General features: G+C 38.7%; 5 non-coding genes across 5 annotated transcripts; 1 reads left to right on the plus strand and 4 right to left on the minus strand.

The window, feature by feature from the left end:
* Positions 1-11,718: 11,718 nt before the first annotated feature.
* Positions 11,719-11,800, minus strand: trnas-uga (transfer RNA serine (anticodon UGA)). Its single transcript has one exon. It is a non-coding gene; the product is annotated as a tRNA-Ser (tRNA).
* A 1,409-nt stretch (positions 11,801-13,209) lies between these two features.
* Positions 13,210-13,282, minus strand: trnat-cgu (transfer RNA threonine (anticodon CGU)). Its single transcript has one exon. It is a non-coding gene; the product is annotated as a tRNA-Thr (tRNA).
* Positions 13,283-13,931: 649 nt separating this feature from the next.
* Positions 13,932-14,005, minus strand: trnat-agu (transfer RNA threonine (anticodon AGU)). The gene has a single exon. It is a non-coding gene; the product is annotated as a tRNA-Thr (tRNA).
* A 2,541-nt stretch (positions 14,006-16,546) lies between these two features.
* On the minus strand, positions 16,547-16,618 carry trnaq-uug (transfer RNA glutamine (anticodon UUG)). The gene has a single exon. It is a non-coding gene; the product is annotated as a tRNA-Gln (tRNA).
* Positions 16,619-17,540: 922 nt separating this feature from the next.
* On the plus strand, positions 17,541-17,612 carry trnag-ucc (transfer RNA glycine (anticodon UCC)). The gene has a single exon. It is a non-coding gene; the product is annotated as a tRNA-Gly (tRNA).
* The last annotated feature ends 2,038 nt before the right edge of the window (positions 17,613-19,650 follow it).

The raw sequence follows: 19,650 nt of genomic DNA on the forward strand, positions 1-19,650 counted from the left end.
GCTAATTACTGCTAACTAACATGCTAGTAAAATTAACATAGGCACAGGCTAATTACTGAACTAACATGTTAGTTAACATTAAAATAGGCACAGGCTAATTACTGCTAACTAACCTGCTAGTTAAAATTAACATAGACACAGGCTAATTACGGCTAATTAAAATGCTAGTTAACATAAAATAGGCACAGGCTAATTACTGCTACCTAACATGCTAGTTAAAATTAACTGACACCGGCTAATTACTGCTAACTAACATGTTAGTTAACATTAAAATAGGCACAGGCTAATTACTGCTAACTAACATGCTAGTTAAAATTAACAGACACGGCTAATTACTGCTAACTAACATGCTAGTTAAAATTAACATAGACACAGGCTAATACTGCTAATTAACATGCTAGTTAACATTACATAGGCACAGGCTAATTACTGCTAACTAACATGGTAGTTAACATTAACATAAAAGAGTTAATCAACATTGTATCGTCTTATAGTCTAAGACAGCGGGGGGGAAGAAGGTTACGTCCTGGTATGAAGCAAAAGGTTTCTTTCTATATGTGAGATGCCAGACTTGACCTAATCATTTCTTTAGAGGGGGGGGGGACAATATGGCCGTCCTGATCTACTCTTCACTGAGACAACAGATGAAATTAAACAGCTTGATATGGAGCATCACCACTGAATTAAATCAAATCTTCTCTATCCGACTGCAGCATACTTTAGCATAAATACATTGTTTTTAACTTTTCATAACTCAACACTGTCACAGGCTTATCTGCTAACGTTAGACTACCGACAGTTACCTTGGAACAATCCAGCAAATAGACCGAGCTTTAAATGCGTTACCTGACATATATCTTAAATAAACAAACAATTGCTGATTTTTAGTTTCTGAAATGTGACATTTGAAGCTTTTCTGTGTCGTACGTTAGGGAAAGAGTATGAATCCCAATTACTTTGGTTTCTATTGAAATCAGGATTATTTAACAGGATTCCTTGTTGTCTCTTTGAAAGGTGTTTTCATTTATTAAAGTTAAAAAACAGCTTTAACTGGGATTTTTTTGGTTTTGTTCTTTTACTGTAGAGGAAACGCTCTGGCTTGTTTGTTTCTTAAACCAATCAGAAGTCGTGGGTGGGGCTAAACTCTGGATGCAACAACTTTGGCTCTGCTACATAGTCTCAGGAAGGAACTGTTCATCTTGATAGAAGAAACACATGTGCATGTTGACAGAGAGCAGACACACACACACACACACACACACTATTTCAATGTGCTGCATCCATGGCTTATCAGTCTGCGTAACATTACTTCGTCCTCAGCAATCCCTGCCCAATCACTCCAAAACAATCCCAGTTAGATAAGATGGCTAACGTTAAATATCCTTGGGAATCTTTACAGTTATTCCCTTAAAGAAGCACCAGGCCTTGTTGCACCATCAAAACGTCTTTCTGAACTTTCCATTTTCACACAGGAACATCTGGAGATGTTCTGCTAAATGAAGTGTGGTTGATCCAGACTACTGTGCATGTAGCTTGTAGCTCCAGTTAATGACTTTTGGGCCTTACATTTTAGTAGTTCTTTCAGTTTGAATGCAGGAGATATTTGAACCTTGGGTCCTATGGATTGGTCCCTCATCAGCCCTTTCATTTCTCCATTCAAACAGAAGATTTTAATCTAGTAAAAACCACGGTCAACTACAACTCAGTCACACCTCCCATAGTTCTTCTAACCCTTGTATAATTATCTCTGCATGCCCCCCCCCCCCTTGGGTCTACTAAAGGCATCTTCAGCAGACGGCAAGCTGGCGACCAGAGCAGGAAAGAAGGGCGAGGAGGAGGTGGAAGAGGAAGATGAGGAGTATGTGGTGGAGAAGGTTTTGGACCGCAGAGTGGTGAAGGGAAGAGTAGAGTTTCTGCTGAAATGGAAGGGCTTCTCAGAGTAAGTATGAGTCTAGAATATTAATGCTTGGTGTTCTTGGTCCTGAGATATATATATATTTACATATGCAAATAAGTGTCAGCATGGTATCATGCCTTCAAGTTGAAGGTTTGGTATTTTGACACTATGTGCAGACCCACAAATAACCTTACAAGATGGCAATAGAAAAAAGGAAATAGGAATGATAATTAGAGTGAGAATTGTCTAAAAACAAAGTGTGAGGAGATGTTCTTCTGTCTGCACTCACCTTTCCAGTGAGGAGAACACATGGGAGCCGCAAGAAACCTGGACCTGGACCTTATCACCGAGTACCTGCAGAAACACAAGGAAACGGAGGAGAAGAAGAAGAAGAAGAAGAAAAAGAAGGGGGCAGAGGGAAGGTGTCAGGGAGGAGAAGGTGAGTGAAGGAAAGAGGGTACTCCAGACTGAAGATTCACATAAATCTAATCTCAATATTAATGAATGCACACAGAGGGTTTAACAAATGTCTTTTTGATTTATATATATACCGTAATTCCTCAAAGAAAAACGGTAGTCAATTAAACTGCGGCCCTCTGATAGTGGTCGGGGGGGCAACACGGATAAATAAAGGCCGGGAAAAATCAGTGTGGATAATCTCCTCGGGCCTTTCATATAATGTGCAGTCACATTTATCGTAATGTACATTTCTACTAATTTAACTTAACAGATTCAAAAATATATTCATGCTTGGTTTTTCTGGATTATGGTTGTAATGTAGAGTATTATTTTTTTGTGATCAAATTTAGATTTTTGATCTAATTAAGAAACAAAGCGTGCCAATCAATCCCCTGAGTCTGAGAGGCTGATGACCCTAGTCAGACACTCCCACAAAGAAAAAGTTTCCAGCACTACCAATCCCAGACCATCCCCCGGTTGTTCCTGCCTGGCTCAAGGCGCTAACAAAAAGGCCAGACAGATATATCAATCCAAACTTTATTAACACACACACACACACACACAGAGCGTAACCATGGTAATGCAGCAGGGGAACTTAGACACAGACATGCTGTAAAACGATGCTTCTGGTTTACTTAGCTCGCTCCACCATGGCACCTTACTAACTCACTCACTCTGTCTGTTGATATACAAACGCAGATCAATGGACATTCATGTATTGTTGGGGGGTGTATCAGGCCACCCCCCTTTCGACCAATCATTACATCTTTGTATGCAAAGCCATTACATACAGTTGTGTTCAGAATAACAGCTGTTTTAAAGAAGTGAATAATGATCAAAATCCTTAGAATAGCTTTTAATTCCATAATACAATGCATTAGGAACACTGCCCATTCATTTCCAAATCAGAACATCACCACATTGATCAAGTCTGTGTTCTACCTTTACAGGAAATTAAGAAAAAGGAATATTAGCAGTATTTGCATTTTTCTTTACAAACTCAAATGTTTACTGTATAAACTGAAAAATGTGTCAGGGTTGAATCCCTGCACTAATATTTAGTTGCATAACCATTATTTCTGAGAACTGCTTCATATCTGTGTTGCATGGAGTCACCTGTGATCAGGTATTCCAGCCCAGGACCATTGAACTACATCCCATAATTCCTCTGCATTACTGGGTCTGGACTCAGAAACGGCATTTATGATGTCACCCTACAAGTGTTCTCTGGGATTGAGGTCCGGGGGTGGGCTGGCCGCTCCATAACATCCTCTGGTTCATCTGGAACCAAGACTTTGGTCCTTCCTGGTGTGTTTGGTCCTTGTCTTGTTGAAAGACCCGTTTCAAAGGCATTCCTCTTCAGCATAAGGCAACATGACTCTTCAAGTATTCTGCTGTATTGGAACTGATCCATGATCCCTGGTACGTGATAAAACAGGCCCAACACCACAGTATGAGAAACATCCATAACCAGCATGCTTTACTGTCTTCACAATGGACTGGGGCTTGATTTCAGTGCAGGGGGGTCGGAGGACATTTGAAATGATTTGGCAGAGCAGCTTATATCTTCTGCACTTCTTTATATGTTTCCCCTCTCATATCAACTTTTTAATCAAAGTCCTCTGTTCCTCAGAGCAATGTCTGGAACGAGGCATTTTGCTGAGTATTTCAGTGTGGTGTACAAAATGTACTGTACATCAAAGCTATTTTTTAAACATCCATGACCCCGACATATGCGCCTGGGTTTGTCAGTTTGTTGAGGCGTCAGTGATGCTCAGCAGTTTTATTCCAGAGCAGAAATGCTTGAGGAAATGTAGCTGTGTGGACAATACCACATTACACTACCATATTACTTACTTACACAATACTGCTGGCTATAGAAGTTTGATTTAGCAAAAACAACCTAAAACAAAAGGTCAAAGGTCAACTGGTGGACCTCATTGCTAATGCCTATCAGGGACAATGGTTCCAATTTACTTTACTGGAGTAGAGCTGTTCCAGCAACATGAAGACAACACAGTAACACTACAGATACCAGTGAAAGCTAAAAATCTGTGGGAAAATGTTACATTTACAACTTTCCCAGCACTAAAATCCCGGATGATCCCCCATTTGTTACCGGCTGGCTAAAGGCTGGCAACAAAATGGAGGCCACACATAAATTGATCAAAAGTAGTTTATTTATCACAAACTAACCAACAATGGATGCATGGATTCCCATAATGCAACTCCATAATAGTGATGTTGGCAGATAATTAACCCTCATGTCGTCCTCGGGTCAAAATGACCCGTTGTCCTACATCAGTGTTCTTTTTAATTACCCAAAATAACATGATTGATTCCACACAACGCTCTTTGCCAAGTACAAATCTCTACTTTCATTAATTTTGGGGTGTATTATTCAATTATATAGCATTTGGAGAAAACGTTGAAGTGTTTTTTAAATAGTTTTGAGTAAAAGTTGAAATATTCCAGTCTGTGATTATCATCAAATCCATTCCTTTAAGTTTATTCTAAATAATTCCTAATTTATGCTTTTCTCACTCAAACATTAGGTATAATTTCCTATACATGAGGTTTATTGACCATAAATTCCAAAAATAACTGTAAAAAAGTAAAAGTTAATAAGTTGGTGTAATGTATTGTTAAATGTCAAAAAAGTGACAAAAACTGAAGAAAAATTTAAAACATTCATACAAAGCCTCAACAAAAGTGTTAATTTTCAATTTTAACGGGAAGACACACAAGGGTTAAGAAAAGTATTGCGTCAGTCAAACAATGTTCCATAGACATGCTCTAAATGTTGTTCTAGTTTAAGATAGAGCTCTACAGCATGGCACCTCACTAACTCACTCTCTTGGTTTTTCTGTTGATAGAAACGGAGAGAGGAAGAGGAGTCAAACGTCACCGCTGTCAGCACTGTGACAAATCCTTCACAACATCAGGATATTTAAAGATTCATCTGAGAGTTCACACTAGAGAGAAGCCTTACAGCTGTGATCAATGTGGGACAGCGTTTTCTCAGAGTTGTTACCTTAAAAGACACCAGCGCATTCACACTGGAGAGAAGCCGTACAGCTGTGAGCAATGTGGGGAAACCTTTTCTCAGAGTGGCAGCCTTAAAACTCACCAGCGTATTCACACTGGAGAGAAGCCGTACAGCTGTGAGCAATGTGGGGAAACCTTTTCTCATAGTGATAGCCTTAAAAAACATCAGCGCATTCACACTGGAGAGAAGCCGTACAACTGTGAGCAATGTGGGGAAACTTTTTCTCAGAGTGGTAACCTTAAAACTCACCAGCGCATTCACACTGGAGAGAAGCCGTACAACTGTGAGCAATGTGGGGAAACCTTTTCTCAGAGGGTAACCTTAAAACTCACCAGCGTATTCACACTGGAGAGAAGCCGTACAGCTGTGAGCAATGTGGGGAAACCTTTTCTCATAGTGATAGCCTTAAAAAACATCAGCGCATTCACACTGGAGAGAAGCCGTACAACTGTGAGCAATGTGGGGAAACTTTTTCTCAGAGTGGTAACCTTAAAACTCACCAGCGTATTCACACTGGAGAGAAGCCGTACAACTGTGAGCAATGTGGGGAAACCTTTTCTCAGAGTACTAGCCTTAAAACTCACCGGCGCATTCACACTGGAGAGAAGCCGTACTGGTGTGAGCAATGTGGAAAAACCTTTACTATTAGTAGTAACCTTAAAAGTCACCAGCGCATTCACTCTGCCTCGTTGTGAACATATTTCAGAGCCAAGCTGTTTCCTCCTCCTCATGCCCTGATAGCTGTGTTGTTATATTCTGATCTTCTCTCCACATTGAAGGCTGACCAGCAGTAACTTTATCTTCTGATCAACATGTTTGTTATTGTGGATCAGCTGGACTGTTTTTTGCCTTTCCTCAGAACTCTTTACCATTTAGGCACCAGAATCGGTTAAGAAATTAAACAAGGCCTTGTGCTGATCATTTGTGACTTGATTTGGTGGATTTATCCTTCCTGCCGTTTCTGTGTTTAAACTCCTTGATAAGAGAACGTTTCCACTTAAAGTGCTGAAAGACTCAGATTATTAATCCAAGTGTGTAACAACATTATTGGATGAATCCCTACAGAGATAGAGCTTTTAGTTAAAGAGTAAGATCCTTTTAGTTTAACATGAAACAGCCCCAACGTCACCATCACCAATCCACCAGACTCCATGTAAATGATCACTGTATCTAAAACAAAAGACATTTTAGTAACTATTTGACATTGATATCTTTGGTCAATATATACTGATTGTTTCCTATTGATGAATGACAGGTCATACCCCTCAATCTCCATCAGCTCCGGTTGCTCTACCGTAAAGCAAGTCTCTGTTATTGCAATTGCTGTGAACTTTGATATGACTCCTGCTGTTAACTGTGTAATATTCACACTGGCAGTGAGAACCAATGTAGAAATTATTATCTGGGTCAATGTCTTTTTCAATGTCTTGTGGTTTATGTTCTGTGTATTTTAAAGTTTCCAAGTTCAGTTGATCGTAACAGAAACGTTTCTGTCCAAGTTTGCCATGACCATTGTGTTTGATATGTCCAATTCAGTTTGTATGTATTTCTTGCCCTAGTTGCCTGGATCTTGTTTTGTTTCTGAGTAGGAGTGCTTTCTTGGTGATATCTACAATTTTCTTGCTGAGGTGTTCATTGATGTAAACTTGGGTGCCTTTTAATTTCCTTCCTTGTCTGAGAAACGCTGACTTTTTCTTTCTGTTGGTGAACTGGATTATTACCAATGGAGTGGCCGTTTTATTTTTGCTCGGCAGAGTATGACAATCCCCAATGTCCCCGCTATCAACATAAATGTCGTTACTATGTCTTTTCCCTTTGTTGTTCCAGCGTCTCCTTCTCTCTCCTTCTCACTCGGCCTAGCAGTGGTGTATCCAATCTCCTCAACCTCATCGGGTAGGACTGCATTTTTCTTAGGCGGCATATTCTCCTGGGCCTGGTGGTAGCTGACGGCACTAGAGATTTAAACCTGAGATTTCAGGGTTTAAGTCTCCAGCTCTGAAAAGTGCCGCTTCTTAGCCGGATTACGTCTGGCCATGTCATAAATAGATTGTTTCCAGTCACGGTATTTATCAATGTACGATCATTCATACGCTCTGATTGGTGTGATACGACCGTTTCTTGAATCTTGTGAAGCCTTTCACAAGAGGATTTCTGCGCTCATATCTGCGCTGGTTTCTACATTAGATTTGATTAGATTAGACTAGATTAGATTAGATTCAACTTTATTGTCATTACACATGTACAGGTACAAGGCAACAAAATGCAGTTTGGGTCTAACCAGAAGTGCAATAGCAGTAAGTGCAGGATATATACAATGGTTCCATAAGTGCAGGACATGGATATGTACTAAATAAATATAGAAATGAATACTATTATAAACAGAATTTTACAGATAGATTTGTCCTATGACTATAATATATAGATAACTAGTATAGTGAACAAGATTTACAGCTGGATATGTGCAGAATATAATACACAGGTGGATATTACTATAAATAGATTTTTTACAGCTATGTACAATGAACATAACACACAGATGGCTATTACTATAAACATAATTTTAGATAGATAAATGTAATAATTTAGGCTAAAATGAGCAGTATAATACTTGATTTAAGGTAGTACAAATAAAGTTTGGGAAGAAGTTATCCGAATTAAAGTGCAGTGGAAAGTAATTGTATATTACAGTTAAAGTACGGTATTGCAAATGTATATGTAAACAATTGGTACGTTGTAAAGCAAGAAGAATCTAAAGTCCTCTGGAGAACGCGGGCATTGATCTCGCTACCTCTCGCATGCTAAGCAAGTACTCTACCATTTGAGCTAATTCCCCCGTTCTAAAAAAGTCATAGTATGTTGAAAAAAATCATAAAAGTCATAGTATGTTGAAAAAAATCATAAAAGTAATAGTATAGTATGTCAAAAAATTCATAAAAGTCATAGTATAGTATGTCAAAATATTTATAAAAAGTCATAGTATAGTATGACAAAAAAATAATTAAAGTCATAGTTTAGTATGACAAAAAATCATAAAAGTCATAGTATAACGTGTCAAAAAATTCATAAAAGTCATAGTATAATATGACAAATATTCAAAAAAAGTCATAGCATAATGTGACAAATATTCAAAAAAAGCTATAGTATAACATGTCAAAAATTCATAAAGTCATACTATAGTATGACAAAATATTCATAAAATGTCATAAAAAGTCAGAGTATAGTATGTCAAAATTCATTAAAAGTCGTAGTATAACATGTCAAAAATTTATAAAATTCATAGTTTAGTATGACAAAATTCATGAAAAGTCATAAAAAGTCAGAGTTTAGTATAACAAAAAATCATAAAAAGTCATAGTATAGTATGTCAAAATATTTATAAAAAGTCATAGTGTAGTATGACAAATAAAATCATGAAAGTCATAGTATAGTATCTCAAAAAAGTCATAAAAGTCATAGGATAGTATGTCGACAAAAACATAAAAAGTCATACTATAGTTTGTCGAAATATTTATAAAAAGTCATAAACAGTCTTAGTATAGTATGTCAAAAATTCATAAAAAGTCAAAAAAATCATAAACAGTCACAGTATAGTATTTCCAAAACTTCATGAAAGTCATAGTAAAGTATGTCAAAAAATTCACAAAGTCATAGTATAGTATGTCAAAAAAATCATAAAAAGTCATAAAAAGTCATAGTATAACATGTCGAAAATTCATAAAAGTCATAGTATAGTATGTCAAAAAATTCATAGGATTGTATGTATAAAAAATCATAAAAAGTCATAGTATAATATGTCAAAAATTCGTAAAAGTCATAGTATAGTATGTTGAAATCCATAAAAAGTCATAGTATAGTATGTTGAAATCCATAAAAGTCATAGTTTAGTATGTCAAAATCTTCATAAAAGTCATAGTATAGTATGATGAAAAATGTATAAAAAGTCATAGTATAGTAAATTGAAAAATTCATAGTATAGTATGTCGAGAAATTCATAAGTCATAGTATAGTATGTCAAAAAAATCATAAAATTCACAGTATATTATGTCAAAAATTCATAAAAAGTCATAAAAAGTCATACTATGTCAAAAAATTCTTAAAAAGTCGTAAAACGTCATAGTATGTCGAAATATTCATAAAAGTAATTGTTTAGTATGTCAAAAAAACATAAAAAGTCATACTGTACTATGTCAAAATATTCCTAAAAAGTCGTAGTGTAGTATGTCAAAACAAGTCCAGATTTATAGTTCTTGTTGTAAAGTAAGAAGAACCTAAAGTCCTCTGGAGAATGCGGGCGTTGATCCCGCTACCTCTCGCATGCGAAGCAAGCGCTCTACCATTTGAGCTAATTCCCCTTTTTAAAACAAAAGTCATAGTATAGTATGTCAAAAATTCATAAAAAGTCATAGCATAGTATGTCAAAAATTCATAAAAAGTCATAGTTTGTCCAAAAATTCATAAAAAGTCATAGTTTAGTATGTCAAAATATTCATAAAAGTCATAGTATTATATGTTGAAAATTAATAAAAGTCATTGTATAGTATGTCAAAAAATTCATAGTATAATATGTCAAAAAATTCATAAAAGTCATAGTATAGTACGACAAAATACTCAAAAGAATTCATAGTATAATGTGTCAAAAAATTCATGAAAGTCATAGTATAGTATGACAAAAAATGTATAAAAATTCATAGTGTAATATGTCAAAAAATTCATAAAAGTCAAAGTATAGTATGTCAATAACTCAAAAAAATGCATAGTATAATATGTCAAAAGATTCATAAAATTCATAGTATAATATGACAAAATATTAATAAAAAGTCATAAAAAGTCATAGTATAGTATGCCAAAATATTCCTATAAAGTCGTAGTGTAGTATGTCGTAACAAGTCCAAATTTATAGTTCTTGTTGTAAAACAAGAAGAATCTAAAGTCCTCTGGAGAATGCGGGCATTGATCCCGCTACCTCTCACATGCTAAGCAAGCGCTCTACCATTTGAGCTAATACCCCTTTTCAAAAAAAATCATAGTATAGTATGACAAAAAATTTGTAAAAATTCATAGTATAATATGTTGAAAATTCATAAAAGTCATAGTATAGTATGACAAAATATTCATAAATGTCATTAAAAGCCCTAGTATAGTATGTCAAAATATTCCTAAAAAGTCGTAGTATAGTATATTGTAACAAGTCCAAATTTATAGTCCTTGTTGTAAAACAAGAAGAATCTAAAGTCCTCTGGAAAATGCGGGCATTGATCCCGCTACCTCTTGATGCTAAGCAAGAGCTCTACCATTTGAGCTTATTCCACTTTTCGAAAATAATCATAGTATAGTACGTCAAAAATTCATAAAAAGTCATGGTATAGCATGTCAAAAAAATTCATACTATAGTATGTCAAAAAAGTCATAAAAGTCATAGTATAGTATGACAAAAATTCATAAAAAGTCATAGTATAGCATGTCAAAAATTCATAAAAAGTCATAATACTATGTCAAAAATTAAAAAAAAGTCAAAAAACATTTGAACTATGAAAATTCATAAAAAGTCATAGTATAGTATGTCAAAAAATTCACAAAGTCATAGTATAGTTGTCAAAAAATTCATAAAAACTCATAAAAACTCATAGTATATTATGTCAAGTTATTCATTAAAAGTCGTAGTACAATATGTCGTAACAAGTCCAAATTTATAGTTCTTGTTGTAAAGCAAGAAAAATAAATTTCGGTTATGCTGAAATTAAACTTAGTGGTTAAAGCACCTGTTGTAAACAGGAGATCCTGGGTCCAAATCCCAGCAGTGCCTGGTAATCAGTTAATACTTACGTTATCTCCACTACAAAGAGTGTGTATATTTGCTTTTGCTATAGTGATTAACAAGCATTATATAATTCTGCCCAGTTGTGGCCTGTTGAGGGGCAATAAATATCTAAAGGGAAATGGATTGAACACATTTTTTAATCTTTTTAAACCTTGTTTTGTTTCGGGCTGAACATGGCCCAGGTGTACAGGTGTTTGATGCTAAATGAGGTCAGAGGTGAAATAAACATGAACTTTACCGGCCAAGGCACTTTGGGCACTGACTGCCTGATTTTAACGTCTTCAGTGCTGCTGGAAGGAAAATTAATACTTTGATTATTTGATATTAGTTGACTATATCGCGATATGCAACTGAAAGAAGAATCACCACGTGGTCATGGATCTAAGAAGAGGGAGCCAACTCGTAGGGATCTGTACCACCAATAAACTGTAATTTCTCAAAATATCTTCCTCCCCTATATGTCACTGAATTCTTAATTATTCTTTAGTTAGAAATCACTGTGAGCAGGGTTTGAACCTGCGCAGGGATACCACATTGGATTTCAAGTCCAACGCCTTAACCACTCAGCCATCACAGCTGTAAAATACATTCTGTTTTTACAGCAGAGAACCCCTGATGCCTGACAGATTCCATTCAGACCAATCAGACAAAGATAGAGCCTATCTCACAAGTACCTTGGGCAGTTCTGAATGACTGATGGGGATTCCCAAGCACTTCAGTTCCAAAGGATCATTCAAATCTTGAGGGTATTTCAGGTTTAATGTGGGTAGTTAATCCACCCCCTTTAGATGATCTGATTCATTTCCAAACCAGTCAAGATGAAGAATTAACAAGTTATTTAATCACATGTCAATGAGAAACATACATGTGTACAGACAAGGCTAGCAGCAGCAGCGTCACATCAGAAAAGTTTCTGGTGTGCAAAGACCAAGAAAATGACACGCAACAGAAATGCCATGCTCACGGCACACAGGCAGTGTGCAGGAGGCCTTACCCCTGACTTCCACCTACTGCGGATTCACTCCGCTTCGTGTCTGCTCCGTGATCCGCAGTCCGTCAACACCCACCAGGTCCGGATTTGTTGCAGGCCATGACGGACCGCTGAAGTCACATGGACCGACAGGATCTCGTGAATTCATGTATGATCACGCAATATAACAGGATGTAGTTTCTATAAACAGAACCACAAAACCTGATGAATGAACTTGCATTGCTCTGAATTTCATGTTTTTTCATGTATCATCTTAAGTCTGTGTTGATGTAGCGTTTCTGTGTAAATGTAACATGCCTTTTTCATTTGCTACCAGGGCTTAACGAGTGGCATGGGGATTGGGCATTTGCTACCAGGGTACTTTCACAGGGATTGGGTAGACATGATGATGGGATGCAAACAGAGGTAATGACTGCAACAACAAGGTGCTGCAGGGATTTGAGCCGTGGATCTCCTGTTTACTAGACAGGCACTTTAACCAGCTAAGCCACAACACCCTCTTGAGTACTACTCACTAACAAAACAACAAACTTACTCTCATTCAGAAGCCATAGAAGAGCGGTGCAAATATTTCATCAGAGTGATGGCTTGTGGTAAGAAATTGGTCCTGACTCTGTTGGTTTTGGCGTAAAGTGCTCTGTAGCGCCTACCAGAGGGGAGAAGCTGGAACAGGTTGTGTCCGGGTTGAGATGGGTGTCCGGAGTGAGATGGGTGAGAGGGCGCGAGGCCATCCGTCATCCCCGGCACACTTGATGAGTGTCTTCGGTGGAAGTCTAAACCAGTGATTCCCAAAATGGCTGACCTAACAGCGTGCAGCCCACCTGCACCTATTAAAGCCAGCATTCCACTCCACTGGTATAGACTGTTTTCAGCCACATATAATGTTATATGACAACATCACATGTCACTTTAGTGCTCTAGAAAATCAGGCTTCAACTTTGTTGCACATGTTAAGTATCACATACCATGTGGAAACACTTTATTAAGTGATAACCAGGCACTGCTGGGACTTGGACCCAGGATCTCCTGTTTACGAGACAGGAGATTTAACCACTAAGCTACAGCGCCTCCTGCAACTAAGTCTGTCTTGCAAGAATACAATGAGCTAGTGAAAAGGGTTCCCTCCATCCATCTTTGTCCAGCAGCGGTTGGAGATGTACTCTCTCCACCTAGTCCTGGGTCTTCCCCGAGGCCTCCTCCCAGCTGGACGTGCCAGGACCAGCTCTCTACGGAGAACCCCAGGAGGCATCCTTACCAGATGACCCAACCACCTCAGTTGTTTACACCGAGTACCTCCATAATGGCCGTGCATCCGTGTTTATCCCAAGAGGTGCTGTGGCTTAGTTAGTTAAAGTGCCTGTCTAGTCAGCAGAAGTGCCTGGGTTCAAATCCAAGCAGCACTTTGTTGTTGCAGAGATTACCTGTACTTGTTTTTAATTTGCCTGCTAATCAGATGTTGTTGTGGGCGGGGCATTAAGTCTGACTCAGTGGTGAGTGAAATGGAGCAGTTGACTGACACAGAACTGTAGTGGAGCCAAAGTAGCGCATTTATTAATTAATTTCATTAGTTATCAGGCAAATAGAACACCTTGTGGGTATGTTATTGGTGTTTCTGTATAAATGTAACATGCCATTTTCATTTGCTACCAGGGTACTTTCACAGGGATTGGGTTGACATGATGATGACACGCCAAAAGAGGTAATCTCTCCAACAACAAGGTGCTGCTGGGATTTGAACCCAGGATCTCCTGTTTACTAGACAGGCACTTTAACCAACTAAGCCACAGCACCTCCACGAGCAACAACCCTGTTAAGTCTTAATTTGTCTTTTACCTTGTATAAGCTAAACATACAGTATACTGACTGGCAGTATTGGGAGTAACGGCTTAGCTTGCCTAGGCTTGGCGGATCAATCCTATCCAGTCAGTCTGCAGAAGAGGTATGAGTACCTGGCAGGTCTCTCCCTTCAGCAGTTTGAGAACGCCAGCCCACTCCTTCCCATTGGTGCTGATCATCCACATCTCACCCCCATAGAGCCAGTGAAGCTCGGTCCACCAGATGGACCAGTCCCCATTTGAACCAGACTGGGGGGGAACGTTTCAGGGCCCAGCACGGATCGTAGAGCAACAGCTACGGCCCAACAGTACCTTCTGACGTCCACTGTTCCTTCCAACATGGAGCTCTTCCAGATTGTTGAGAATCTCTAGCAGCTGGATGTGCTGCCATACGAAAATGAGAAAGTGGTAACCAGGTCAAGACAAGACCAGGAGGCAGTAAGTCTGCTTGAAGAGAAGACTACGCGTGTGGAGGTGGACAGAATACTTCGCTATGCTGTAACAGTTTCCCTAACTCACCCGGCAAGGGAAAAGTACAACGCATAAAAATTAAGGTAATGGGTGGGATCTCTGATATCTATCGGCTATAATCTAGTCCTGTCTACTTTATTTAAACAACCCCAGAATACCCTCAACCCCAAAACACCCTAATTGCCTCTAATTTAGCTCAATAAACATGCTAATGATATAAAAAGAAACCATGTAATATAAGTGTAACTGCGTGTATTATAGACACAACTAATTAAACAGGATGCACCATCTTCGTCCCCATCCCTTTTTGCGACTGTCCCCTGTTGGTGCGTGGCAGCCATATTTGATAAGAATGGCCAAGCAACCAAAGGAGCGTATGTGAAGTAGGTAAAGGAATGTACTGTTGAAAGTCAGTGTGCAAATGTGTGCTGATGATTGTGTAACCCTTGCAAGCGACTTATCTTATCACCCCCCCTAAGCTACACCACCACAACAAACAGCAAAAAACAAAACAAAAACAATATCCCCAATATCAAACCGACGCCTCCAGTGGAGACTGTGACCTGAACGCAGCACCTTGGACCGCTCAGCCATCCTGACTGAAGAATCCAACGTGTAGTAGGATCTCTCACAGAAATAATAATATGGTAAGTCAATTATGTTTTGATAAAGTAGGTTCTCAGTCATCCAGGTCATAGTTATCAAAGGAAGGTTTCCCTATTGTCAACCCAAATATATGGGTGTTTATGGAGACATGGAAGAAAGTCACCAGATTGGAAATGTGCTTGACAATGGCAACACTGGATTTGCGGGATGTGAAGGCATCTCACCGACTCTGTACCCCAATGTGCAATGCAGGCTAAATCATGTGGTGGGAATAGAGATCCACCATTGTGTCTGTCCAAAATGTCCTCCTGTGTTCAGACATGTGCCTACTAGATGGGAAATAGACTGACATTTGGGTCAACATTGTGGAAATATCTTTAATATGTTCAACTAAGTCTAAATTTGGAGCTCTTTTAAGTTAACGGGAAGTACAGGTCACAGCTCAACATGCCACCACCAACATACTGTTTTCAGTCAAACAGCCAAGAATATTTTACCCATAAGCCTAGATGTGGACAGTGTAGAGCAGTGATCATCAACTGGCGGCCCGCGGGCCGAATGCGGCCCGCCAAGCCGATCGATCCGGCCCGCGACTGGATTCCAAAATTGTGAGGATCAAAGAGAAAATATGTAGGCCTATTCTACACTATGAAAGCAACTAAAAGCAGCAGCAACTGAGTCTCTTCTCAGTAATCACCACCATTTATGACTCTATTTAGGCTACACCCCAAAATCAAACTACTCTCTCTTGATCAGTTAAAGTTCGAGTAATAATGCCAATTGCGTGGGAGTAGGCAGATTTCAGTGCGGCGATTTTTCTCTGACGCGCCTCTGACTGCTCAGGATATGAAATCTTAAAATTTAAATGTTTAGTGTGGTGGTGACGGCGCAGATTGTATTCTTTTGCAACAGCAACAGTTTCGTTGCAAATTAGGCATACTGGTGAGGCATTCCGGAAGGTTGGCATGATAAATGCGTTCTTTTCAGTCCAGTCATCATTGAAGGACCTGTTTTCAATATCAACTTTGCGTTTCGTAGCCTTTGAGAGTGCCATTTTACCTCTGTTAAGAGACCCTTTCCTGTCACTTCCTCGGTGTTTGTTTTTCAAGTGCTCTGTAAGTAAAATTGACTTAATTGAGTTGAGGCAAAATATCTATCACCCCTGGTGGTTGTCTGTGGTATAGGTGATAGGAACCTGACTCATAAAGGCCTTCAGTTTTGTAATGAAATGGAAAAAGTATTAACAATAAACATCAATCATAATGTTATACCAAAATTTGATTTTTTATTTAATTTTTATTTAAGGGTCCGGCCCCCAAGGAGACTGTCTGGTAAAATTCTGGCCCTCTGACAAATATAGTTGATGATCCCTGGTGTAGAGGTTGATTTTTTAATTCCACCAGTACTCTGGCTTAAAACCAGGTTCCACCGAGACTTGAACTCGGATCACTGGATTCAAAGTCCAGAGTGCTTACCATTACACCATGGAACCACTGTTCTGAAAGGCAACATTGGTTTGCCAGGCAGCTTCTTCCATAATCTTAACACTTATGCTATTGAAGACACACAACAATTACTAACTTAAGTCATTTAGTAAGTTAAGCGTTCACACAGGATGTGGAACAAGGCAAGTCAAGAACAGGTTTTAAAGCTCTTGCCACAAACAATGAATACAGCAGTAGATAGGTCTACTGTGTACACATGGTAACTTTACATGGGTTGATAATGCAGATGCTCACAAAAGGTGCGGCTGTACTTTCAATTCAGTATCTTGCACAAATTAATGTCCACTTTAATGTAGAGAATAGCTGAGTTCAAGCTTCCCAATACCATGTCTGTGAAATTAGTTCTAGAAGGAAACAATTCATGTAAGAAGTGGGATTTGAATCCAAGCCCCCAGTGGAGACTGCAACCTGAAAGCAGAGCCTTGGAACGCTCAGCCATCCTATCTTTATCTTGTTTATCCTTATCTTCTTTATTAGTTTTTTAAAGAAATTAATATATAAAAAATATGACTAACATGTGATTATTTTTAATGTTATATTAATAAATAGTGTTACAATTATATGGCTAAGTAAGCAATAAAACCTTTAAATGAGCCCTTCCTGTTTTTTTTGTTATGTCTCGGCAAGAAGTATCATGCTTTTGGGTCGGCTGTCCATCTCTACATCAGAATCAGAAATACTTGATTGATCCGTGAAGGGAAACTCTGGAAGAGACTGCTTCTACCAACTGAGCTATTGAAGGTCAACAATGTTTATGAACGCACTTCCCATTCTTGTTAATGTGATAACACAGGACCCCCTGGAGGGAATTTCGGAATCATCAGGGGCTGTAGCTCAGTGATAGAGTGCACTTCACAGTCTCAACGCCCAGATGTATTACAAGATTTGAAGTGAACATTGTATTGCCAAGCAATGGTGGTATAGTGGTGAGCATAGCTGCCTTCCAAGCAGTCGACCTGGGTTCGATTCCCAGCCATTGCAGTAGTTTTCTTTGAGTGATGTTACTTGCTTTTTTTAACAAGAAGTCAGCAGAAACGTTACTTGCCCAACCTGGTTGGATTAAACATTAGATCTCTTTGGGCTGCATGATTATGGCCAAAGTGATAATCACGATTATTTTGATCAATATTGAGATCACGATTAATTATCACAATTATTTGTTGATTTTCTACTCCAAAGTGCTGGAAAGGAAGGTTTCACCAATTGTTTAACCTCAGGTTATCAAGGAACAATCTCAGCAAAGTGACTGATGGATGATTCTAGTTACTTCACCAAGTTCAGTCCAAATGACACAAGACATCACATTGGTTGGCTTCCAGCTATGTAATAGATGCAAATGGCAGGGGTGGGATTTGAACCCACGCCTCCAGAGAGACGGGAGCCTTAATCCAGCGCCTTAGACCTCTCGGCCACACTACCGGCAAATAAGAGGCAACTTGGCGGAGGATTGGCTGAAGCTTACTTTCCACCACCTTGGAGTAGACCAGGGAGGCTGAGCAGAGTGATACGCAAGTTGCAAGGTCTACAAAATGTTAAACTTTGCCACCCGTAAGCTGTTAGAACTTTTGTTGCCACCTTCCCTCAAAATGTGAATCACAGAATTTTCCATCCCTTGAGCCCAAACAGCAGAGCAGAGTGGCGCAGCGGAAGCGTGCTGGGCCCTTAACCCAGAGGTCGATGGATCGAAACCATCCTCTGCTAAATCTCATCATTTGTATCAGCACTAAGTCTATTTCCAGTCTGTGGATGTTTAGCAAAGCAATTGTCTGGGATGTAAGGTTTCCATCTGCTGAAGACTAAACCTAATAGCATGTCCAGTTTATTTCATCTATAAAAATGGAAACTACATTGCTCATACCTGCTGTAACACCTCTAAAAACTGGAGCATAATACTATAAACATACTACAGTTTAAGTACATAAATACAGTAAAATAGAGACTGTAAAACATGTGCATTTAAAGTGCTTGTTGTGCTGTCTGATAGTCTGAGGTATAAAAGAAAGAGCACACCGCTTAGTTTGTGTTACAGGAGGTCTTAGTCTACCACTACGTTCTATAACCCTACCAGGCAGATTACCACAGGAGGTAATATCTTCTGCAGCTCTTTTAAAGACTCTACCATAATACCTGCTGGAGATGCCAGGTCCTCATACATGTAAAGCATGCTCTCTACCACTGAGCTACATCCACTGGAGATTTTCAGTTTTTTAAAACTGTTTTCTGAGATTGACTTAGACTTATCTTTATTAATCCTTTTACTTACTTAGGGTGCTTTAGGTAACTGCCTTCCAAGCAGTTGACCAGGGTTTGATTCCCAGCCTTTGCAGTAGTTTTCGTTGAGTGATATTACTTACTCTATTTGTCAAGAAGTAACCAGAAAGGTTACTTGCCCAACCTGGTTTAATACAATATTAGATCTCTGTTATGGTACAAATAAGGCAGTATATCAATCAATCAAGCTTCCTCCATAAGGATCCACAGGCAGTCTACTACAATTTGCACTTTCTACTCCTTACATTTTACAAAATTGGCTTGTTACTTTAGTTTTGTACTAAAAGTCGTATATCAGGTGTGATTGTGAGAGAAAAGAGCAAGAGACTAGTTGTCCGGAGGATAATCAACTGAGATTGTGTGCGTCTTTTAGAACTGTAAGTCCTAGAACTGATGTTGTCAGTTCATTTAAGCCTGTTGTTGTATTGGTCTGTAGTTCTGGCAAATTTAAAAGTTAGCTTGTTTGTGTTCTTCACCTGTTACCTAGGTTACACCTGTTAGCTAGCTTACACCTGCCTGATTCGATATAATGGCCATTGTTAAATGTCCTTGCTCATTAAGATAATGTAATTGATATTGGGTTTATTGTTATTATTTACTAGCATATATGATTCCTATGCCTTGTGTATGGTAGCCTTTACAATGTTATGTATTTCTTTTATTACCACACACAGCCATAGCAGAGCCCCCCCCCCATGTATATCCTGATGCTTGATTGTAATAATGCTTCAACAAAGAGAAGTTGTCT

This window comes from Etheostoma spectabile, unplaced genomic scaffold (assembly GCF_008692095.1).
Source record: "Etheostoma spectabile isolate EspeVRDwgs_2016 unplaced genomic scaffold, UIUC_Espe_1.0 scaffold00003998, whole genome shotgun sequence".
Lineage (NCBI taxonomy): Eukaryota > Metazoa > Chordata > Actinopteri > Perciformes > Percidae > Etheostoma > Etheostoma spectabile.